This window comes from Ceratotherium simum, chromosome 35 (assembly GCF_057802395.1).
Source record: "Ceratotherium simum simum isolate JZ-2026a chromosome 35, ASM5780239v1, whole genome shotgun sequence".
Classification (NCBI taxonomy): Eukaryota; Metazoa; Chordata; class Mammalia; order Perissodactyla; family Rhinocerotidae; genus Ceratotherium; species Ceratotherium simum.
The window spans coordinates 5,721,571-5,747,539 of record NC_141934.1 but is presented as its reverse complement, the minus strand read 5'-3'; the positions used below and the strand labels follow the sequence as shown (position 1 = coordinate 5,747,539).

The following is a 25,969-nucleotide window of genomic DNA, read 5'->3' as shown; positions in this document are numbered from 1 at the left end:
GAGCTCATGGAGCAGCACCCCTGAACCCTGGCTGATTTTCAAACCTAGCAGCTTTCTCCAGAATGGGGATAAAAGAGGCCTGGGAGGAAACCTCCCCAGCCTTAGTTCTCAGTGAGCAGAATCAGGACACCTCCATCATGGCCTGGACCCCTTTCCTCCTCATCCTCCTCGCTCACTGCACAGGTGCTGCACCCAGGCTCACACACACCCCCAGCCCCAGGGCTTTGGGACAAGCCTGGCCCTGACTCTGAGCCCAGCAGGGCGCTGCCTGTGGTGGGCAGGATGCTTGTGGATGTGCTGCAGGATGAGGGGCTGGTGGAGCTGAAATCCCCCCACTGTGCTCACTGGCTCTGTGTGAGCCCAGAGGGGCTGCACATGCCAAGAGAAAGGGGGGATTTTCTCATTTTTTCAAAGGCTCCATATACCAGCCACGCCTATGGGCCACTGGGCTGAGACTATTGGGACAAGGTGCCCTGGGGTCCCACAGGATCCCTGGAGCCTGGCTTTGGAAAGGCAGGTGGGAGATCTGGGAATAGGTCCTTCTGCAAGCTCCCTCTCCTTTTTCTCCTTGGAGGCTCTGTGGCCTTCTGTGGGCTGACACAGCCGTCCTCCATGATGGTAGCCCTGGGACAGATGGCCCAGATCACCTGTGGAGCAAATAATATGGAAGTAAAAAAGTTCAGTGGTACCAGCAAATGTCAGGCCAGGCCCCTGTGCTGGTCATCTATGGTAGCATTAGCCAGCCCTCAGAGATCCCTAACCAATTCTCTGGCTCCAATTTGGGGAACACAGCCCCCCTGACCATCAGCAAGGCCCTGGCTGAAGATGAGGTTGACTATTACTTTCAGGTGTGGGTCAAGAGTGGTAATGCTCACAGTGACACAGTATGATAGGGAGGTGAAACACAAACCAATTCCCCATCTAGTCACACTCTCCTCCAGCCCCAGGAGGACTGTAGACAAAGCCATGAGCAGGTCTGTCCCAGGTCCCCAGATCTGAGGTCTCCAGGCTTCCCTCTCCACCCAGCCCTCCAGGCAGGCTATGCAGAGAGTGTGTTGGCAGACAATACAAAAATTAATATTGTAACAATATTCCATTTGTTTAAAGAGCTAGAGGGATGATTGAACATGTTAAGTGCAAACATGGATGACATGTAAACAAGACCACATCTAACTTCTGGAGACGAAACCTGCGATATCTGAGATTATCAAATACACTAGATGACACTGACAACAGAGTAGACACTGCAAAAGAAGAGACTGGTGAACTCAGCGACATGAATATAGAAATTCTTCAAAATGAACAAAAACAAGACTGAAATAAATGGAGAGCCTCCGTGATGTAAGACAGTTTAACGCAGCCTGAATACACATGTAATGGGGTCTCAGAGCAGAGAAGACAGGGAGGGTGAACAGAAAAAATACTCAGTGAAATAATGGCCAAAGTGCTCCAAATTTGGTGAAAACAATAACTGATATATCCAAGAAGCCCAACAAAGCACAAGCCCAGAAAACAGCACCAGCACACACCATCATCAAATCACTGAAAACTGGTGATGAGGCGACAATGTTAAGAGCAGCCTGGAGAAAATGCACGTTATCTACAGTGGAGCAAACATCATGGGAAAAGTGGATTTTTCATTAAAAGTGATGGAAGTCAGAAGACACATCTTTAAAAGGATGTGTAAGGAGCAACATCTTTAAAAGAAAAGCTTTTAAAATATATCTTTACAAGAAAAAAGAAGAAAAAACACTGTCAATCTTGAATTTTTTATCCAGTCAAAATAGCTTTCAAAAGTGATGCAAAATAATTTTTTTCCAACGTGCAAATTCTACCAACATGCAACATGAATCACCCACAGATCCTCATCAAGAATTAGTAACAGACACCCCTTAGACAGAAGGAATCTTATACCAGCTAAAAATGGGAATCTACACAAAGAAGTAAAAACCATCAGATGGTAACTACATTCATAAATATAGAAATATCTGTCTTATGTTAATATGTATGAAAGACAACCACGAAAAGAAAAAATAATAGCAATATGCTGTGGTGTTAATGAATGTCAAAATGAAATATCTGACAGTGATGGCACACAAGTTGGGGGAGAGAAGGACAGGTGAAAATCCTCTGATACTCTCTGTGAAGTGATAGAATGTCACTGGAAGGCAGACTTTGACACATTAGATCAATGCTGTGACCCTAAAGAACCATTAAAACGAAACCCACTGGGGCCAGCCTGGTGGCACAGCAGTTAAGTGTGTGCTATCTGCTGCGGTGGCCCCGGGGTTCACAGGTTCAGATCTAGGGCGCGCACCAATGCACCACTTGTCAAGCCATGCTGTGGCAGCGTCCCATAAAAAGTAGAGGAGGATGGACCCAGATGTTAGCCCAAGGCCAATCTTTTTCAGCAAAAAAGAGGAGGATTGGCATCAGATGTTAGCTCATGGCTGATCTTCCTCACAAAATAAATAAATGAATAAATAAAAATAAAATGAAACCCATTTAACAAGACAGATTTTTAGTGACTCAGGTGTATTAATCAGGTTCTCAGAGAAACAGAACCAATAGAAGATAGATAGGTATATATACTGTATGTAGAGATATATAGGATACGTATCAAATATACTTATATAAATATATATATAGATACATATCTGTATCTACTATCTATCTATCTATTTGTCTATCTATCTATCTATCTATGTATCTATCATCTATCTATCTATCTATCATTATTCTCTCTCTGAAGAAAGAGAGTGATTTTAAGGAATTGGCACAGACATTGTTGGGCTGGCATATCTGAAATCTTCAGGACAAGCAAGAAGACTGGTAATTTAGGTTAAGAATTGATGTTGCATCTCTCAGTCAAATTAGGCCCAAACCATGGAACATGTTAAGTGAAGATGTGGAGACAGTTAAAATATCCAAATCAAAGTTCTGGATATGAAAACTACAAATTCTCATTTAAAAATAACATTTGTCACCATTAGACTCAGTGCTGGAGGGAGAGATTGTGCACAGAGGCCAACAAGGTAGTGACTCTGAACATTTACAGTCATGGTCCTAACTCACATGGGAACCTACAGAATGTTCTTCTGGGACAGGACAAGGCTCTAGAATCATGTGCATCACTCCCCACGGTGACCCCGGAAGAAGCAGGTGTGGGGAAGGAGGGGTCTTGCGTTACAGCAGAGACTGTGCTGCCTGGGGACTTGAGACAAGCTCCTGGGAGGAGAATCTGACACTTTAGGGGAGTGAAACACATGGCAGGAGGCCCCTCCCCATGGGTTGTGATCATAGAGGCAAAGCAGCTGGAAGGAGCCCAGCCCTGCTGCTGAGGCCCTGAGAGCAGAGTTCTAGGCATGACTGAGTTAGTTGCTAAGGTGGCTGTCACAGAGCACCACACACTGGGGGCTGACCATAGAGATTTACTGTCTCACAGATCTGGAGTTAAAAGTCTGAGATCAAGGTGTCAGCAGGGCTGGTTTTCTGTGGGTTGTGAAGGAGAATCTGCTCCATGCCTTTCTTCCCTTCTTCCAGCAATGGTTTGCTGGCCATCATTGGTGTTCTTTGCTTGTAGAATCTGCCTCCATCTTCACATGGTGCTCTCCCTCGTGAGAGTCTCCAAATTTCCCCTTCTGTAGGGACACCAGTCAAATTACTTGGATTAGGAGCCAATCCTACTCCGGTATGATCTCATCTAAGGATTACGTCCACAGTGAACCTACTTCCAAATAACGTCTGGCTCATAGGTACTGAGGTTAGTACTTCAATATATAAATTGTGGGGCATGGGAGGAGACAACAAGAACCCTATTCCTTTATTTTGGGGGTGCTCAGTGGCAACTGCCTTCCTGACAGAGTCACCAGGACACCAAGCTCATATGCTTCTCCTCCAACTGCGGGTCCTGGTCCTCCTGAGCCAGCTCAGCTGCGCTGTGGTGTGGCGTCCCTAAGAGCCGGTTAAACTCTCCCTTCTGCCTCTGTGGCCTGACCATGAGAGAACAGCGTGAGGTGCCCCTGCTGTCTCTGCCCAGCATCTGTTACCCTCAGTGACAACAGCCCAACCCTGAGGCTTGTCAGTCCTCTCCTGACATCAGGCTCCGTGATGCCCTCTGTGGACGGGTCAGAGGACACACATTGATGTCAACATGTGCAGTTCAGGTTTGCAGGCTCTGCACAACTAGGTACCGCTCCCCAGAATGAGGAGTCACAAGAAGGACTAACTCTAGTGAGACAACAGGTGTGAAATGACCCACATCACAGATCTGGACAAGCATGAAGTAGTTCTGCTGGGACATCCCGTGATGTCTCTGTTGGAGAACCAGGACCACATCTCTGGGCCAAAGGGTCACATGAGCAGGACAGGGGGCTGAGAAGATGTGCCATCCTGTGACCTGTGCAAAGTGCAGTGCATCTGTGTGCTTGTGTATGTGTGTGTGCGTGTGGTGTATTTTGGTGTGGTCAGCAAATGTTGCCAACATCAAAAGTCCCGAACCCAAGACTTCCTGCTTCCATAACTTTCCTCCTTCCACTACTCCAGTGTCTTTGCTTTATATTACGTGTACAAATAAGGATTAAATATATTAATAGGAGGAGGAGAAGAAACATTCATTTGTGCTTAATGTGTATCAAGCACCATTCAAAGCACTTCACATTTACTAAGTTGTTTAATCATGAATACTCTATGAACAAACATTCTCATTATCACCCCATTTTACAGATGGGGAAGCTGAGGCCTGGAGGGATGAGGAACCTGCCTGAGGTCAGAACTACAAAGAGGCCAACCCAGCAGCAAACTCAGGTCTTCTGACCCCAGAGTCCCTGGTCCTCACCACCACCCTGTGGCCTCTCATTGCGCTTTCAAAGCTGAGACCTGGCCTCTCCTTAAGGTGCCAGAAAGTTTTCTCTCCTATTTCAAAAGGAAATGATGGATATTGTGACTTTGCCATGCAGCCCTGTCCAATAGAAATAAAATTTGAACCACAAACATAATTGAAAAATTTCCAGTAGCCATATTAAAAAATGAAGAGAAACAAGTGGAATCTTATGAAAAATATTATGTTTCATAGTATATTTTGTTTGATTCAATTAGTTGAAATAATATTTCAATATAAATTAAAGGTAAAAATATCGATATATTTTGCATTATTTTCATACTAAGTCTTTGAAATGTGGTGGGTATTTCGAACTACAACACATCTCTTCTGGGACAACCCACATTCATGCTCAGCAGCTATTGGTGGCTTGTAAACAGAGCAGGTTAGATGCATGAGGTTTCCTTGTGGTTCCTGTCCCTGCAGTTTGCACTCACAGCCACCAGTGGTCAAAGGAGGACACCCTCGCCCCACCCCACCCCTCCGCCCCCGCCAGGCCCAGACCTCACAGGAGAGGAACGGCTGCTCCACTTTCCAACAAAACCAGGAATATTGAGGGCACCCGGAAATGACAGAATTTTTATAACGTGTCCACACTACTTCCATTCTCAAAGACAAGATATTAAATACAACTACAATTTTAAAGCTGAAAATGAGCCATCAACACACATTTTTGTTATTAGTCAGTGTAGTGAAGGACAATCGTCTGTGTGAATTTTTAAATAAATATTGCTTAAGTTTCTCTTTCACTGGGAAATCATTTCTGTAAACCACATAAGTCATAAAGTTGTATTTTGTGCATAGGAAGGCTGATCATAAGGAATAGTTTCTTGAACTTGGATGACCTGATATTCTCCACAAACAGATATATTTGCCCAATTCACAAACACTGATCACTTTTATGAAGGTCAGTTCTCCCCAGGATGTACTAACATGTTCCCTCCATGTTGTAATGAGACCCAGAAGCAAAGGGGTCAAGACTGGCCTGGGGAGTGGCCAGCAGGGCCCCGTGGGGGAGACTCTGAGGGGTGAAGTGTGAGGAGTGGAGGCATCGAGGTGGGAAGGTGGAGAGGAGCCATGTGTAACACGCTCAGTGGGAACAGTGGTGCGCGTGTCTGAGGCATGTGGCCCTCGTCTCACCTTCAATGATCTCTTCAGACCAAACTCTGAGGAGTGAGCACGTGCGTCTCCTGTCTGTGCACAGGTATCAGCACAGGGCTTCACACGTTATTTCTATGAACACTGTCTCCAACATTTTGTCAGTGAATTAGCGTCATCACATCCTCAACAGTACTATGTTTGAAAATAAATACACTCGTTCAGGATATTTGGTGAAAACAGCATCTTTTCAATCATGTTTATAAAAATTTTAAGGTTTCTGTCCCTACTCTGATAGTTGTCCAAACTCAGTGGCCTTGTTATGTTAGAAAAAGAATCCTGATCCTAACTTGTCAGGAGATGAGCCCAACAGGAGGAGTCTGACCAGCCATTTGATTTCCACAACGTCCCGCTGACACATGCTCCTGTGTTGTCTGTCATGGAGGGAGCAGAGGGAGGGTCCCTACTTCTGTGCCTAGAGTCATGTGTTTCACTGGGACACACAGATTCCAACACCTGATGATCTGAGTGCTCTTTAGCACAGACTCAGGGAGGAGGAGCACCAGAATACAGAAGAGAGGGTGGTGACAGGAGGCCCAGGAGGACTGGCATGAGGGAGGAGGAGGACATGGGGCATGGAAATGGGTAGGCAGAGAGGGGGCTGACAGTTCAGGCTCTGAGGTCAGTCACCTGGGTTGGAATCTTGACTCACTCTTCACTGTCTGGGGGACATTGGTGAAATCATTTAACCTCTCAGTGATGGCTGTCTCCTCATGAGACTGGAGGAGAGGGTCACCTTAAGCAGAGGGCTGCTAGGGAGTTATTGTGATGTCTGGTTCAGAGGGTTCATGTAAACACCCATCAAAGGTCTGGCCTCTATTGAGAGCTCAGAAGGAGTCATTCTGTTGAGCTAGCTGTACATGTAGGGTGACATCCTGGACGCAGCAGGGGGCACTGTGGGTCCTGGTTTGGGGACCCTAATAAGTCCAACTCCCCTTGTCTGTGCTCCAGTTTAAACGGTGTGACTGATGCTTCCTATGCAGACACTTATATTGTGTAGAATCCACCCCCTACTCTGAAACCCCCACCTGCCCTTTCTTCTGACCTCAGCAAATTACCAGTGAGAGATCCTTAGGCTCAGGGCTCAGACAAGAGCTCAGACAGAGGGAATGGAGACTAGATGTGCATTCAATGCTACTTCTTGAGCTGCAAGAAGTGAAGGTAAGACTGGAGCTTGGAGAGGCCAGTCCAGCTGGGCAGCCTTTTGGGAAGTGCTGCAGGAAGCCCCCCACCATGGACTGAGTTCCCTTCTACCTAGAAAGCCAGGAAGTTGTACCAAGTCTGATCTCTGAGATAGAAAGTCCAGGAGCTTCCTGTGGCCTGGATGACTCTCAAGTGGGCAGGAGGGGAGGAGGTGGCTTGTCTCCCAGGGAGGGAGTGGACAGGGTACAGCAGGAGCAGGAGGAGAGATGGACATCAGGGCTCAGTCCTGCAGTGATGTGTGTCAGCCTGTGGTTGGCTGAGTCACAGGGGACACAAGGACATCTCCCAACCTCCCCACTCCAGTAAAGTGTGGATCTCTACAAGGATTTGCAATGACTTTGTCCCCAACAAGGCCTCCTGTGGGTGCCTCCAGTGGGGAATTTCCTCTACCACTTATACTAAAGGAAAGGGAGTCAGGGGACTGTAGTGAAACGAATCCAAACCCCAGTGTGGACCACCCCACATCCATGCCTGCCTGGGCCTTGTGTGCTAACAACTTGGAAGAGGCTCAGCAGTAGCCTCTGATGAAAAGATCGAAGGACAAACTGCTAGATGTGATTACAGTGAATGGAAAAGGGAGGCAGATAAAGATCATCCCCTGTTGTGCTTAGATGGTGACCAAGCAGTGAGGGAGCTGCCACTACAAATCCTTGTTACAGAGAGACCAAGGGCTCATTAGAGGCCATTTCTTATCATCAGGGTTACGACAGGGGCAGGTCTCATCAGAGGCCATGCCAGCTCCTATCCTATGAAAGTGACAATGAATGGTGTGAAGGACAAATGTCCCTTTCTGGGGTGTTCAGACCCATGTACTTGTCCCCACAGATGCCAGGTGATACTGAGAATAGGAGTAAGAGTTTACGTCAGAATTACTTGTTGCCGTGGCCTTAGCAGAGTCTCGAGGATGGATGTCATGTAGTGTCATTGTCACAGTTGGGGATTCTCTAAAATCTGAGGAGCTATTGGCAAATCAGTCCAGGGATCAGCTGGAACAGGTCACAGGACATGCACGTGGAGGCACGTTGGAGCTGCTGTGGCTGTGATGGGACAGGGTAGGCCAGGCAGGTGGGTGGGAGTGAGAGTGTGCTGGAGGGGTCCTTCCCCTCTGACTCCTCCTGCATCTCTCACTCTCTGTATCTGACTGGCTCTGACTCTCTCTCTGGATTTCTCTCATTAGTAATGTTCTATTTAATTCTTCCAGTACATCTTTATCTTTTTTCTGTTTCCTTTTTTTTTTAATTTTTAAAAAATTTTTTTGTTTATTGCAGTAACATTGGTTTACAATGTTGTATAAATTTCAGGTGTACATCATTATACTTCTATTTCTGCATAGATTACATCATGTTCACCACCTAAATACTAATTACAACTCATCACCACACACATGTGCCACATTATCCCTTTCGCCCTCCTCCCTCCCCCCTTCCCCTCTGGTAACCACCAATCCAATCTCTGTCTGTATGTGTTTGTTTGTTTTTGTTATTATCTACTACTTAATGAGGGAAATCCTAGGGTATTTGACCTTCTCCCTTTGACTTATTTCACTTTGCATAATACCCTCCATGTCCATTCATGTTGTCACAAATGGCTGGATTTCATCGTTTCTTATGGCTGAGTAGTATGCCATTGTGTATATATACCACATCTTCTTTACCCATTCATTCCTTGATGGGCACTTAGGTTGCTTCCAAGTCTTGGCTATTGTGAATTACGCTGCAATGAACACAGGGGTGCATGTATCTTTACGCATTGGTGTTTTCAAGTTCTTTGGATAAATACCCAGCAATGGAATAGCTGGATCATATGGTAATTCTATCATTAATTTTTTGAGGAATCTCCATACTGTTTTCCATAGTGGCTGGACAAGTTTGCACTCCTACCAACAGTGTATGAGAGTCTCCTTCTCTCCACATCCTCTCCAACACATGTTGTTTCTTGTCTTGTTAATTATAGCCATTCTGACGGGCGTGAGGTGATATCTCATTGTAGTTTTGATTTGCATTTCCCTGATAGTTAATGATTTTGAACATCTTTTCATGTGTCTGTTGGCCATCTGTATATCTTCTTTGGAGAAATGTCTGTTCAGGTCTTTTGCCCATTTTTTAATTGGGTTGTTAGATTTTTGTTGTTGAGATGCATGATTTCTTTATATATTTTGGAGATTAAGCCCTTATCAGATGTATGGTTTGCAAATATCTTCTCCCAATTGTTAGGTTGTCTTTTCGTTTTGTTGATAGTTTCCTTTGCTGTGCAGAAGCCTTTTAATTTGATGTAGTCCCATTTGTTTACTTTTTTCTATTGTTTCTCTAGCCCGGTCAGACATGGTGCTTGAAAATATGTTGCTAAGACCGATGTCGAAGAGCGTACTGCCTATGTTTTCTTCTAGAAGTTTCATAGTTTCAGGTCTTACATTCAAGTCCTTAATCCATTTTGAGTTAATTTTTGTGCGTGGTGTAAGGTAAGGGTCTACTTTCATTTTTTTGCATGTGGCTATCAAGTTTTCCCAACACCATTTGCTGAAGAGACTTTCTTTTCTCCATTGTATGTTCTTGGCTCCTTTGTCAAAGATTAGCTGTCCATAGATGTGTGGGTTTATTTCTGGGCTTTCGATTCTATTCCATTCATCTGTGTGTCTGTTTTTGTGCCACCACCATGCTGTTTTGGTTACTATAGCTTTGTAGTATATTTTGAAATCAGGGAGTGTGGTACCTCCAGCTTTGTTCTTTTTTCTCAGGATTCCTTTAGCTATTTGGGGTCTTTTGTTGTTCCATGTTAATTTTAGGATTCTTTGTTCTATTTCTGGCTCCTTTTATATGCACTCTTTTCTCTTTGTCTTTTCCTGCCCATTGTGTGTGTGTGTGTGTGTGTATTTATTCCTTGATTGTTATAATACCAAAACTAATGACACTGTATGTCGCTGTCCTGAGTGTCCTGTGTGACAACCAGACTCCTGGCCTCTCACTTGCAGGATGAAGTCCTCTTTCCAGAGGCTGGGATGTGGCAGCCACAGCTACAGGATTTGCTTCTGCTGAAGAGAGCTGGCACAGTGGGGACACTCCCCTTCCTGGTGGCAGCCTGCATCTAGTGACCTGTGCCTACGATGGGATAGAGACAGGGCACTCACCCCGTTCAGTAGGGTCTGAAGAGCAGGCCTAGCACCCCAGAGCCCCTTTAGTTCCACTGCATGCCTGGCTGAATCTGCTTCATAGATTAACGTCCATCTCTGCCCACGGCCACACCCTTCATCCCTTCCATTCCATGGAGTGTTTTCTGTGGTCTATATAGAATTCCTGCACACTAATTGCTATGTGAGTATTTGCACTGGGAACCTTCACCTGCCTAAACTTACTTTTTCTTTTTCTTCTTTTGTTAAGATATAATTCACATACTCTAAAATCCAGCACTTTTAGTGAATAATTCTGTGAGTTTTGATAAATGCACACAGAGCTGTAAGCACTTCTACAAATAGGATATATAACAGTTTAATCATTTTTCATAGATTCCCACACCTCTTGGTAGTCACACCCCCTCCACCCCCCACCCCACAATACCTTATCTGTTGTCTGTCCCTATAGTTGAGTCTTTGCAAGACCATCATACAAATGCTTTCACTCAGCATAATGCGTTTTAGATGCGTCTATATTGTTGTATGTGAATATTTCATTCCATTTTTGTTGCTGAGTAGAATATTTTGCACAGATGAACCAGTTGGTTTATCCACTCTCCAGTTAGGTAAAACTTATGATGTTTCCATGCTCCACTCTTTGACAATTTCAAATAAAACCTTTCCAACATTGTTATGGTTTTTTGTGTGGAGGTGAGTTTTCATGTCGCTCTAGTAAATACCCGGGAATGGAATTGCTGAGTCGTGTGGTAGATGTATGTTGAACTTTCACAGAAACTGCCAGACTGTTTTCCAACATGGATGCTTGTTTTGCATTTTCATTGTCACCAGACAGTGATGAGACCTACAGTTGTCCCATGTCCTCACTGACACTACATGTCAAGTTTTATTTAAACCATTTTAATATATCTGTAGTGGTGTCCCATAATGTTTTTTACTTCCTTAATTACGTGTGATGTTGAGTATCGTTTCAGGTGCTTATTGTCATCTGTGAATTTTGTTTGGTGAAGAGTCTGATCAAGTCTTTGCCCATTTTCAAATTCAGATTCCCCAGGTGACTTGTCCTCATTTCTGTGTGATTTTATTCCATGAACAGGTTCTTATGTCCACCACCATAGACAAGATCCAAAACAGTTGCATCTCCACATGGATCCCTCACGTTATCCTTTTAAAACAACATCCACATCCTCCCTCCGAGGGGCCCTCACTGCACCTAACCCCTGGCACCCACTAATTTATTCGCTATTTCTAAAATTTTGGTTTTTTAGAAATGATATATAGAAATAAAAAAATAGAGTCCTATTGAATGTACCCTTTTGGGATTGGCATTTTTCATTCTGCATAATTCACTGTGCATTCATCAACATCATTGTGTGCATTGAGAGGTCATTCCTTTTCATTGTTGAGTAGTATTCCATATACCATGTTGTACCGATACATTTACCAATTCACCCATTGAAGGACATCTGGATTGTTCTCACTTTGGGGTGTTATGCATAAGGGTGTATGAACATTTGTGTATAGTTTTTCTCTGAGCATGTTTTCATTTTCTGAAATAAATGCCCTACAGTACAATTGCTTTGTTCTATGGTAACCACAAGTTTACTTTTCTTAAGAAGTTGTCATACCCTTTTCAACAGTTGCTGCTCCATTTGACTTTCCCATTAGGAGGCATGAGTGACCAGTTTCTTCACATCCTTGCCAGCATTTAGAGTTGTCACTATTTTTATTGCAGCCATTCTGATAGGTATGTAGGCATGTCTCCTTGTGGTTTTCATGTGCATTTCCCTCATGGTTTCCTAGGAATACCCTTTCATGTGCTCTTTGCTATCTCTATCCTCTTTCATGAAATGTTTGTTCTTGCTCTTTGCTCATGTTCTCAATGGATTTTATTTCTACTGAGAGTGCTTTATATACTCTATACACTAGTTCTTCATTGGATATGTGGTTTGCAAATATTTTTTCTCTGTTATTTGTTTCTTGCATCCTCTTTAGAAAGTTATAAAAAGGAAAATATATTAATTTTGATGGGGTTCAATGTATTGAACATCCTTTTACAAATTATGCTTCTGGTGTCATCAAAGAATTCTTACCTAGCCCTAGATCCTAAGGATTTCTCCTATCTTTTTTTTCTACAACATGGAAAAAGAATTCCCTGAGAGGTACATGAGCAATTTCTCTGTATCTGATCATGAATTCTGGACTCTCATACAAGAGAATAACCACTGTCACCTTAAGATCCTGCTTCAAGTACTTCCCAGCCCACTCCCATGGATGACCCATCACTAGAGAGCAAGACTGAGGGGTTCTCCCCAAGCCCAGAGAGGCAGCCTAGGGCACAGACTGAGGTGTGTGTGCATGTGCTGGGGGCAGGGGGCAGCACTTTCTCACTCAACACCAGAGAGAGCTCTGAGTACTCAGGTACGGGCCTTGGGAAAAAGACCCACTTTCATAGCCTCTTGTAAGCTGAGCCTTGATCAGCTCAGCAAGAAGACAAGGCCACAAAAAGGAAGGAAGTAGATTTGCATTTCTTCAGAGAATAAGAGAGGCCTTGAGGCACGTCCCCAGCTGTGGGCACAGAGGCAGAGCTCTGGGGCGTCTCCACCATGGCCTGGACCCCTCTCCTGCTCCCTCTCCTCACTCTCTGCACAGGTGCTGCCCCTCAGGGCTCAGCCCCCAAAGAAACCAGGGAGCAGCCTGGCCCTGACCTTCAGCTCTGCAGAGGGGAGGCTGCAGGATGTGTGCCTTCTGGGAATGAGACCCTCATCCTCACACTCACCTCTCCTCTCCTCTCTTGCAGGTTCTGTGGTCTCTTCTGAGCTGACTCAGCCATCTACAGTGACTGTCGCGTTGGGACAGACGGCCACAATAACATGCCAGGGAGATGGCTTAGATAGCTATGCTCAATGGTATCAGCAGAAACCAGGCAAGGCCCCTGTGCTGGTCATCTATGGTAATGACGAGCGGTCTTCAGGGATTCCTGAACGATTCTCTGGCTCCAACTCAGGAGACACAGCCACCCTGACCATCACTGGGGCCCAGGCCGAGGATGAGGCTGACTATCACTGTCAGTCTGGAAGTGCTTTTCTTGATGAAGCTCACAGTGACACAGGCTTATGGGGAAGTGAGACACAAACCCCTTCCCCATCTGTATCACACTCTCTTCTAGCCCCAGGAGGACTGCAGACAAAGCACTGAGCATGTCTGGTCCACTTCTCCAGCTGTGAGATCCCCAGGATGCCCTCTCCTGCTAGCCCTCTCAGGAGGCTCTGCAGATGGCGGGTCAGCACAGGACACAAAACAGTTATTAAAACTGTATTTCATTTGTTATTGTGGGTATATTAAAGGTTGAACATGTCAGGAGCAGATATGGAAGACATTTTAAAAACCCAAACTGATCTTCTGGTGATACAAACTACATGATCTGAGATTGAAAAATACACTGGATGCGGGCCCGGCCCCATGGCTTAGCAGTTAAGTGCATGTGCTCTGCTACTGGTGGCCCGGGTTTGGATCCAGGACGCGGACCGATGCACCACTTGTCCGGCCATGCTGAGGCGGCATCCCACATACAGCAACTAGAAGGTTGTGCAACTATGACATACAACTATCTACTGGGGCTTTGGGGAGAAAAGGGAAAAAAAAAAAAAGAGGAGGATTGGCAATAGATGTTAGCTCAGTGCCGGTCTTCCTCAGCAAAAAAAGAAGAGGATTGGCATGGATGTTAGCTCAGGGCTGATCTTCCTCACACACAAAAAAAAACACTAGGTGATTTTGACAGCAGACGAGGTGTGGGAAAAGAAGAGACTAGATCAGTGAACTTGATCTCATGGTGATAGAAACTATTCAAAATTAAACACAGATAGAGAAAGACTGACAAAATGGTTGAGTTGTAGGACAACTTCACGCAGCCTAAATACTGTGTAATTGGAAGAATTGAGGGAGAGAAAAAGGGAAGTGGGAGGCGAATAGAAAAAAATATTTGAGGAAATAGGAACCAAATATGTTTCAAACTTGATGAAATCTGTAAACTGATATATCCAAGAAGCTCAATAAAGCCCAGGTGCAGGAAACGTGAGAAATAACCAATACACATCATAATGGACTTGCTACAAACCAGTGATGAAGACACACTCGTAAAAGCAGCCAGAGAGAAAAGACATTATATACAGAGGAACGAGCAACATGTGAGAGCAGGTTTCTCATTGGAAGTCGTGTGAGCAAGAAGATGGTGGAGCGATGTGCTTAAAATACTACAAGAGGGCCGTCCCAGTGGTGTAGTGGTTAAGTTCGCATGCTCCACTTTGGCGGCCCAGGGTTTGCAGGTTCAGAACCTGGGCATGGACTGACACACTGATTGTCAAGCCATGCTGTGGCGGCGTCCCATATAAAGTAGAGGAAGATGGGCATGGATGTTAGCCCAGGGCCAATCTTCCTAAGCAAAAAGAGGAGAATTGGCATCGGATTTTAGCTCAGGGCTAATCTTCCTCACACACACAAAAATATATATATATATAAAATAAAATACTAAGAGAAAAAACACAGTCAACCTTGAATTCTCTACCCAGGGAAAATATTGTTCAAATATGAAGGCAAAATAAAACTTTTTCAGAAATGAAAATCTTACAGACTTGATCACCAGCAGATCCTCACTACAAGCAATAGTAAAGGACACACCTCAGATTGAAGGAAATGATGATAGACAGAAATGTGAATCCACGCAAAGAAATAAAAAGCATCAGATATGGTAACTACGTGGATAAATATAGAAATGTTTTTATCTGTTAATGTCTGTAAAAGATATTCATTTGTTTAAAGCAAAAGTAATAACTGTTATGTTGAGATACATAATGAATGTAAAATAAAATATATGACAATGATACCACAAATGCTGAGGGAAGAGAAGAACATGTTATGATGTTTTTATACTACATGTGAGTTGATAGCATTATTACTGGAATGTACACTTTTTTAAGTGAATCATTTAAGTTTAAAGCCATTAAAATAAAACCATTTTAACAACAAAGAGTTATAGCTAATAAGACGCATTAGTTATACTTCTCCAGAAAATATAGAACTGATAGGAAATATATTTCATATATATGTATATGCATAAAATGTATATGTGCGTATGTATATACTCACATACACATCACACATACACACACAAACACACACACACATATATATAGAAAAAGAGAGAGAGAGAGAGAGAGAGAGAGAGAGAGAGATTTCAAGTAATGGTTCTGGCAATTGTGGGGCTGGCAAGTCTGAAACTGCAGGCAGACCAGAAAGCTAAATATTCAAGTCAGAGTTGATGTTTCAGGCTTTAGCACAAATTTAGTCTGAATGACTGGACATGTTAAGAGGAGACAAAGAAGAAAATAAAAAGATCCAAATCAAATTTCTAGAGATGATAACTACAATGTCTCAGATTAAAAATACAATGGATAAGACTAAGAGCAGATATAATACTGCAGAGGAAGAGATGAGTGAACTTGAGGACACACTAATAGAAACTGTAAAATGAAAGCCAGAAAAAAGACTTTAAAAAATTTCACAGAATCACAGAGATATAAGACAACTTTAAGAAACATAATATGAGTGTAATTTGAATCCCCCCCCAAAAAAAGAGAAGGAGGGGTGGGGAGATGAGAAAAAAGTATTTGAAGGAATAGTGGGCAAAAATGTCCTAAACTTCGTGAAAACTCTAGGTCACAGATCCAAAAAGCTCAACAAACCCCAAGAACATAAAACATAAAAAAAAAAAATGACCAACACTCATAAGTATTCAATTGCTTAAAACAGTGAAAAATAGACAGTCTTAAAGCAGCAAGAGAGAAAAGACACACTACGCTTGGGGGAAGAAAGACAAGGATTCTAGCAGATATCTCAGTAGAAATGCAAGTAAGACAACAGTGGATAAACATCTTTAAAAACCTGAAATAAGAAAAATCTTTTTTTAAGATTCGCCCTGAGATAGCATCTGTTGCCAATCTTCTTTTTTTTCACTCCCCAGAGCCCCAGTACACAGCTGTATATTCCAGTTGTATGTCCTTCTAGTTCTTCTGTGTGAGCTGCCACCACAGCATGGCTACTGACAGACAAGTGGTGTGGTTCCGTGACTGGGAACCTAACCCGGGCCACCAAAGCAGTGAGAGCACCAAACATTTACCACTAGACCATCAAGGCTGGCTCAAGAAAAAGCAATTTTTTACACAGGGAAAATATCTTTCAAACATTGAGGTTAGTTAAAATTTTTTTCAGACAAACAAAAACTGACAAAATGGATTACCAGCAGACCCATAATAGAAGAAATAATAGCAGACACCCCTCAGACAGAAGGAATGTTATACTACAAAGAATCTGTATCTAAAAAATGAATGAAAGATTCAGAGATGCTAACTACAGGGACAGATCTGCCTTAAATACAGAGATATAAAGTTAACTACTGCTGACATTTCTTATGTTAGATGATAATAGATTTAGACAGTGGAAGAAAACAAAAATATATGATTCATATGTATCCAACGCATACATATCAAAATAAGGAAGAAATACTTGTTACTTCTGTAGTCCACATTTCTGCAATAGCCCTGTGGTCAGAGCTGGTGTCTATAATTACATTCTCCACTCTCCATTCCATATTCTCATTGCCCTCAGGAAATACCTTAGCTAGCCCTGATCCCTTGTCAGGTGGGATGACTAGAACCTTCATTCTGGAACTTTTGGTCCGTTATCAGTCCTGCTGATTTTGCCTATGGTGACTTTATGACTCTAATCACAGATGCAAGGAACACTAGTGGATCTCCTGCATTCCATACACCCTCCTGCTTACTACAATTGTGAAGTAACAACCCAATTCCCCCTTGATAGTCAATACCAACCACCCCAGCCAAGACCCCCTACTTTTCCTTATGATTCACTGTCAGGAGGAGCCAAAAGAGGCCATGGAGCAGTCTCAACTACGAGTTCAATGCAATCTAGCAGAGTGTAAAGTCTCAGGGATGAGAAGCAAAACATTTGCTGGTGGCTCACTAAGGATAATAGGAGTGGTGCCCCTCCTATTTCCACACCGTGATTCCTATACCCATGAATCCTGACTATGGGAGAGGCAACATTGTATGCTAGATGCTGACTTAGAGCATGTACAGCATCCTGGAGGACACTGCCTCAGCCCCATAAAGGATTTTCACTTACCTGGAACTGTTAGTGAGTATTCAACGGCCCTTCCATCATCTATCAAGCCAAGTGCTTCAGAATGAAAAGGAGATTAGGAGACCAGTGACTGCATGAGCATGGGTCCATTGCTGCTCTCCATTTGCTGTGAAATGAGTTCTTTGGTTAGAAGCCTCACATGGAATTCCATAATGGTGGGTGAAGAATTCTGTTCATCCACGCATAATAGTTTTGGCAGAAGCATGGCAGGCAAGGAAGGCAAATCCCTATGTAGAGTAAATGTCTATTTCAGTAGGTACACAGAACAGTCTCTTCCATGACGGAACCCGTCTGATGTAGTCAGTCACCAGGTACCAGGTTGATGTCCCCTAGAAATGGCATCATCTATGGGAACACAGTATTGGGCTCTGCTCTTGGCACACGGATCACAGAGCAGTGGCTACAGCCAGGTCAACTTTAGTGAGAGGACATCCCTGTTGATGATCCCACGAGTAACCTCCATCCCTGCCTCCAAGGGCCACTTTGTTCTTGAGTCTGTGTGCAATGACAGGAGTGACTGGGGAAGGAAGCTGACTGGTACCGCCAGAACTGGTCATCATATCCAGTGGATCATTTATATCAATGCCATCTGAGGTAACATTTTGGTGAGCATTTATAAAGGACCCAAATATCATCATTATGTGTGCCCATTTGGAGATGTCCATTTTTACTTCTCTTCCTCAGGCATCCTGGTCACCAATTGTATGATTGTGTTTTTTCCAAGTCCCTGACCATCCAACTAAACTAGTAGTCACCACAGCCCCACATCACCCCTGCCCCAAAGCCAGTGCCAGAGTCATCCCCTCAGTCCTGGGTGCCCCATGCCAAGCCCTGAGACCACTACGACCTTGTAGGTATGTGCAGGATGCCTAAGGTGGGCCCTGCCTTCTCCTCCCCCAAATGGGCATCTTCATGTTTTTCTGGGTGATCTGAGCCACTCCTGCCGGGTCTAAGGTAGGCAGTGGACACTCAAAGAAGAGCAATTCCTCCCTTGGGGCCAGCAGTGCATGGATCAGGGAATCACCACCTGAGCAGTGTGTTCAGAATCTGCACCTGGACAGAGGACGCCCCTGCCTCCAGCAGTCAGTGTGGAGCAGCCACCAGGTGGCAGCAGAGAGTCACCTGACAAGGGCCTGGGCACCAGGGCTCTCAAATCCACCCAGGAGATTGTAACATGCAGGGAGGTGAGTAACCACGACCTAACACCTGAGGGAAAATGTGTCATTTATTTCTACAGCACCATCCTTGACAACAATGTACACATTTTTTGACTCGCTGGCGTTCTGATCTGAATCTTAAAGAAATTGTGTATTTCATGGCACAGGTTCAGGCAGTTCAATTCCCACACATAACCCAGTCCTGCTAACGCTATAACCCAGTCCTGCTAACGCTCTATAATGTCCACAAACACTCATCCTCCCTGTGATCACACGTCCCCCTCCCTCCCTTGGCTCTGAGAGCCTGCGGCCCTGCCAGGGGAAGCTCCTCCTTTCCCCTTCTCTCTCCAGGGTGCTGGTTCCAAATTTCTTTCTTTTTCTTTTTCTATTCCAGGGATACTGCAGACACTCAATAACCACACTTGACTTACAATTAGAAAAGGTATTTATCTTAACGCATTTTCCCCTCCAACTGAAAGCAATTTAATTGTATTTAAATTTCACATGAGATCTTCTTATAATTTACAGCTGGTGGGGTTCAGGGCAGGGTGCCCCAAGATGTAACACTCTGGTATGCAGATCATTTTGAGCTGAAGACAGCAAAGGCTCAGAAGACTCAGAAAAACACTTTGACCTTCCCCCCACTAACTGCCTAAAAGAATTTGAGATAGAAGTTTTGTCCCCAGGACAGGCCATCACCATAGATACCTCTGGATATGGATACATTGGGAGGGTCCTTGTTCAGCCGTTTTTATCAAAGCTCTGAAAACCAAGTAAAAGTAGAAGTTACCCTTTGTAAGAAACATTTGCATTCCTAAAGGGAATCTCTATTTGTAAAGGTATCTCCCTCTCTGTACCAGAAAGAAGCGGGATGACCTTATCTCTAGAAACTCTGATCAATGTGGAAGGCAAAAACTTAAATCTGCATACTCTTGTTTACTTTGCTTCCCTGGTAATCTCCCTTAGCTGACACCCCCATCCCGAACGTCCTCCTTTGTCTTTACATGAAAACGCTATTTAAGATGAGAACCTCTGCCATTTTGTCAAGTGACTCAGTTTCCCTGGTCTCTCCCATGTATACATGTTATAAAGTTTCATTTGATTTTCTCCTGCTATTCAGTCGCATGTCAATTTAATTTGTAACCCAGCCAGAAAGGACCCAGAGTGGGTAGAGGATAGTCTTCCTCTCCTACACAGCCAGCATTCATTCTCTTACAAGCAGTCATTTCTTCTAAGCACATGATCTGTCAATGGCCCACACCACATGCTGGGGATACTGAGGCACGGACCCTATGACCTGCTCAGGACTTCATGGCCAAGGGCAGACACTTACAGCACATCAGTGGATCTTTACAAAATCCCTGTGCACTTGGCAAGTGAGAACTTTTATTCTTGGCTCTACAATCAGAAGCTCTGTCTAAGGTAGACCCTGACTTGTCTACACCTGTGGTGTCACCTGTAGAGTGGGGATGAGCAGGGTCACTGCATGGAGACCTGGAGGGTCAGAAAAGACCTCCTGTGTGAAGCTTCTGAAGGTGGAGCTATAACTAGACCAACATGTGACATTCACCACAAAACTATTCTGGACATGACACTCCAGAGTCCTGGATGATAAAAACCACCTCCCTCTTGAGCCAGGATGGAACAGAAGAGGGATATGGGGACCCAGGATAACCCAGCATCACCAGTGTGCCTCTGATCACCTTCATGACAGGGTCCAGGCCTACTCAGTGGACAGGCCTTCAGGTTCCCTGGAAAATGGACAGAATTTACCTCTGATCTGAGCCATGACCATGACAGGGAGAGAGTCCAGGATACAGACTGATATGGAGATGTCACCAGACTATGGGACCAGAAACCAAAGGAGAATCCCCTGTGCTAAGGGTGAGGTCTGAGGGTCTGCCCGTCCCCTCTCTGTGTCCCTTGGGGCTGAGCCCTTCTCTGAAACCACAGATCTCCTCAAGCAGCACCCCTGAGCCCTGGCTCATTTGCATACCCACAGCTACCCCCTGCAATGGGATAAGAGATGCCAGGGAGGAAACCTCCCAAGCCTCGGGCCTCAGGGAGCAGAATCTGGGTACCTCCACCATGGCCTGGACCCCTCTCCTCCTCGGCCTCCTCACTCACTGCACAAGTGCTGCACCCAGGCTCACACCCAACCCCAGTGCCAAGGCTCTGCGACAATCCTGGCCCCAACTCTGAGCTCAGCAGGGCACTGCCTGTGGTGGGCAGGATGCTCATGAACCTGCCGCAGAAAGAGGGGCTGTTGGGGCTAAAATCCCCCACACTGTGTTCGCTGGCTCTTTGCATCTGCAGAGAGAAAGGAAGTGGGGGTCCTCATTTTCTCAGAGGTTTCATCCAACAGCCAAACACATGGTCCATTAGGGCTGAGATTGATATGAGAGGCTGCCCTGGGGGCCCATAGAACCGTGGAGATATGTTCTGGTGAGGCAGGTGGGTGATCTCCTGGGAATGGGTCCTTCATCCTCAAGCCCACCTCTCATTTTCTCTCTTGCAGGATGTGTGGTCTCCTATGAGCTAACTCAGCTGCCCTCAGTGTCAGTGACCCCAGGACAGACAGTCAGGATCACCTGCGAAGGAAGTAACATTGGAAGTAAAAATGCTTCCTGGTACCAGTGGAAGCCAGGCCAGGCCCCTGTGCTGGTCATCTGTGGAAGCAGCAATTGGCCCTCGGGGATCCCTGACTGATTTTCTGGCTCCTACTCAGGGAGCACAGCCACACTGACCACCAGTGTGGCCCAGACAGAGGACAAGTCTGACTATTACTCTCAGGTGAGGGATAATTACAGTGATGAAGCTCACAGTGACACAGGCTGATGGGTAAGTGAGACAGAAACCCCTTCTCCATCTGTGTCACACTTTCCTCCAGCCCCAGGAGGACTGTAGACAAAGCATGAGCAGGTGTGGCCCAGGTTCCCAAATCTGAGATCCCCAGGCTGCCCTCTCCTCCCAGCATCCAGGCAGGCTCTTCAGAAGGTGGATCAGGAGTGGATTTAGGACAGATAGGACCAGGATTTACTGGTGTTTTCTTAGCCAGGGTGTGGGCTGGAGAACTAGGACCTGTCCTGAAGAAGAGAGAGAGGGAGATGTGTGTCTACTGATGTATTTGTCCTTGGATTTCCATATAGAGGTGAATGGTCCCTCCTTGTTGAACTGTCCTGGATTATTCCCCAGAACCTCTCACCTCAGATGAGCTCCTGAAGCACTTGCTTCCTGGGCTGCCTTGGATTCTGAATGAAGAAAACCAGTGTAGTGGACACTGTGGTGTCCAACTAGATCCCTCTTTAGTCCTGACCCACCCACCCAAACTGACTGGGACCCCTTGCTCCTCATAACTGTGTTCTCACTGGGAAGTGCCACTGTCTGTGGAGAATTGCCTCCTCCAAACTTATGCCCTGGTTGTGATGCAGGTCCAATTACTGCCTGATGCCATGACCCCAGGCCCTGCCTCACTTCAGGATGACCTTGCAGGGCCTCCCGGCTGAGTCCTCATTCATAACCACATGACAGGTCTTCCCAGTCTTGTCGCCACGCTTCCTTCCAGAGAGATCACCCCAAATCCTACTGCATGCAAATCTCCATGACACAGTGTGCTTCCAGGGAGGCAAACAGAAAATAAAAGTCTAGAGGGAAGAGTCTGGAAGAGGAGAGATCTGCACAGAGAGCAAGCCCTGGATTTCTGCACATGTTCCTAAGAGGACAGATGAGTCATGTGTGGGAGGAAACTGCACGAGGTTGAGGAAAGAACCACCCAGACATCCCAGAGGACGTTCAACAGGGCTCACACTCACACTTTCATATAGTGCTTGTTCCCCAGTCAGAGGGGAAGCTCCTAGTTAAGGCAGCAGGTTGACTGGTCAGGAGAACTTGCCTCACACGTGTGGACATCAGCTCCAGACTAAAGGCTGCTCTGCTGCCACATGAGAAAGTGCACAAGCGAGTTGAGAAATGATGGACCTGCATCCAAGCAACTATATCGAATCCAAAATAAAAAACAAAACAAAGTGAAATACAAGTATTCAGGAAAAGTTCACAATACCTGGCATCCCATCAAAGATTCCCTGCAAAGATTCAGGAAAACACGAACCATAGCAAGTACGAAAATCAACTATTCCAAAATGACCCTGTGATTTCCCAGATGTTATAATTTGTAGACAAGGATACAAAGCAATTATTATGAGTGTATTCCACATGTTGATGAGGACAATGGAAAGACTGAACATGTTAAGTGGAGCTGTGGAGATCTTAAAAAAGATCCAAATTGATAGTCTAGAAATGAAAACTACAGTGTCTGAGATTAACAAATACACTGGGTGACATTGACAGCAGATTAGACGCTACAAATGAAAATATTAGTGAACTTGGTGACAAGCAATAGAAACTATTCAAAATGAAACACAGCAAGAAAAGCAACTGAACAAAATCGCCGGTACATCTTTGAGATATAGGACAACTTCACATCACCTAAATGTGATGAATTGTAGGCTCTGAGGAGAAAAGTTAGGTAGGGGAGTGTTTGAAGAAATAATAACCAAAAATATTCCAAATTTTGTGAAAACTATAAATGAACTTATTCAAGAACGTTATCAAACCTCAAGCGCAAAAAAGAATTCTGAAAAAAACAGCACTAGCAAATAATCAAATTGAATATGAAGACGCAGTCTTAAGAGCAAGCCAGAGAGAAAAGATACATTCTATGCAGGGCAACAGTCATTAACGAAAAGAGTATACATTAAAAAAAAAAAATTAAAACACTGACAAACATCATAATAAAAATTTATTATTAAGAGGCACTCTAGGCGCCAGCTCAGTGGTGTAGTGGTTAAGTTTACAGGCTCCACTTTGGCGGCCTGGGGATCTCAGGTTCAGATGCATGGCATGGACCTATGCACCGCTTATCAAGCTATGCTGTGGCGGCATCCCATATACAGAAGAGGAAGACGGTCACAGATGTTAGCCCAGGGCCAGTCTTTCTCAGCAGAAAGAGGAGGATTGGTAGTGGATGTTAGCTCACAGCTAATCTTCCTCACCAGAAAAAAAAAAAAAAAACAGAGAGAGACACTCTAAGAAAAGACTCATTATATATGGAGGAACACACACAAAGAATGAGCAGATTTCTTACTAAAAGCATAGGAGCAAAATCTTTAAAATAATAAAAGAAAACACCCACCAATGTTGAATTCTTTAGCTAGTGAAAATATCTTTCAAAATTGAATGCAAAATAAAACTTCCTCAGGCATCCAAAAACTCACAGAAAAGATGACCCACAGACTCTCAGACTAAGAAATAGTAAGAACCCGTCAGAGAGTGGAAAAATGATACTAGATATGAACATGAGTCCACACAAAGCAATGATATGCATCTGATATGGTAACTACACGGATAACTGTGAAGTAGGAGATAGAATATGGAAACAGAAGACTTGAACAACATTATAGAGCAACTAGACAGAACAGACATCTGCAGAACACTCAGTCCCAAAACAGCAGAATAGATTCCTCTCAAGTACATTCTCAAGAAACACTCTCCAGGATGGATCACATTCTAGGACATGAAAAAAGGAGCAATACATTTTAAAATATAGGAAAAATGCAAAGTATTTTCCAAAAACAAAATGTACAGAAAAAATTCTTGAAATTTCAACAAGTCTAAATGAAAAAAAGAAAAAAAAATACTCCAAAATAGACACTGGTCAATGAAGAAATCAACAGGAAATTAGTAGTTACTTTGAAGTGAATGATTATGAAGACATGACATTATATATATAATCTATAAATATATAATATATATAATATTATATATACAATCCCAAATAAATAACCTAACATTTCACATCAGGACATTGTAAAAAGAAGAGAAACCTGAACCAAAAGCAGACAGAGGAGGGAAATAATAAAGATTAGAGTGGAAAATAGGGAAAGAGAGAGTAGAAAAACATTGGAGAAAATCTACAAAATTAAAAGTTAGTTCTTTTAAAACATCAACAATAATGACAAACCTTTAGTTAGAATGATCATTGATAAAAAATGACAAATTACTGAAATAAAGTAAAGAAGAGCCATTACTACTGACATACAGAAATAAAACAGGACTTTAAGGTTGTGAGGGAATAATATGAACAGTTGCAGGCCAAAAAATTAGATGAAATGGAAAAATTCCTGGACATACATAAATTACTGAAACAGCCTCAAGATAAAATAGAAAACCTGATGAAATCTGCAACGAGGAAAGTGATTACATCAGTAATCACGAACTACCCACAAAGAAAGGCCCAGACACAGATGGCCCCACTGGTGAATTCCATCAAATATTTAAAGAAGAATTATTGCCAATAATTCACAATCTCTTCCAAAATAAATATAGAATGAGAAAGAATGCTTACAACCTCATTCTACCAGGCAACTGTTACTTTGATACCAAAACCAGATAAAGAAATCACAAGGAAAGAAAAGTATACAACAATAACCCTTAAGGATATAGACACAAAAATCCTCTACAAATTACTATAAAACCTAACCCAGCAATACAGAAAAAGGAATATACATCATGACTAGGTGATATTCATTGCAGGAATACAAGGTTGTTTTAACACCTGGAAACCAGTTAATGGAATGCACAATATTAATAGAATAAAGGAAAGGACAAAAGTTATGGTGTTCTCAAGAGTCACAATGTTTTTATGCAGCAGACTTTGCTTCTGGTCACGTTTCTAGTTCTATTAATGCATCAAGCAGGTGAGAGTGGAGGTGCAGAGATGGGATGGGGGTGTTATTCCATGAAAAGGATCTGGATACCCCACACTCAACTGTGAGGATATTTATGATAAAGGATAAAGGAGTATAATTCTGTGTTTCTGAATGCTCTGGTGGTCAGAACACTTCCTAGACAGGTGATATGGACACAGAATAAAGGCTGATTTGGTTTCAGGCATTGGTGAGGAGAAAGGTCGCAGGAAGGGTTTCAGTCAGAGAGAAAAACACACAGAAGCTAGAAGAGAGAAGAGAGCATGACGTGTGGAGAAAGTAGGAAAGTCCAGATCAACTGGAGCTCAGTGAGATCAGGGAAAGAGCAGGAACCACCTATTTCTGTCTGGATGTCCCATTGGAACGTCACCTCCCAACACACCACCCATGTGCTTATGAAACAGTCTATTCTTAAACATTTCTCCACATAACTGTAGGGTCTAGAATCCAAATCAAGCTCAGTTGA

General features: G+C 43.9%; 2 pseudogenes; both read left to right on the top strand.

Annotated features, from left to right (window-relative positions):
- Positions 1-20,715, top strand: part of LOC101399625 (uncharacterized) — a 54,212-nt pseudogene extending 33,497 nt beyond the window's left edge.
- A 112-nt stretch (positions 20,716-20,827) lies between these two features.
- Positions 20,828-21,757, top strand: LOC147912436 (immunoglobulin lambda variable 3-21 pseudogene; annotated as a pseudogene).
- The last annotated feature ends 4,212 nt before the right edge of the window (positions 21,758-25,969 follow it).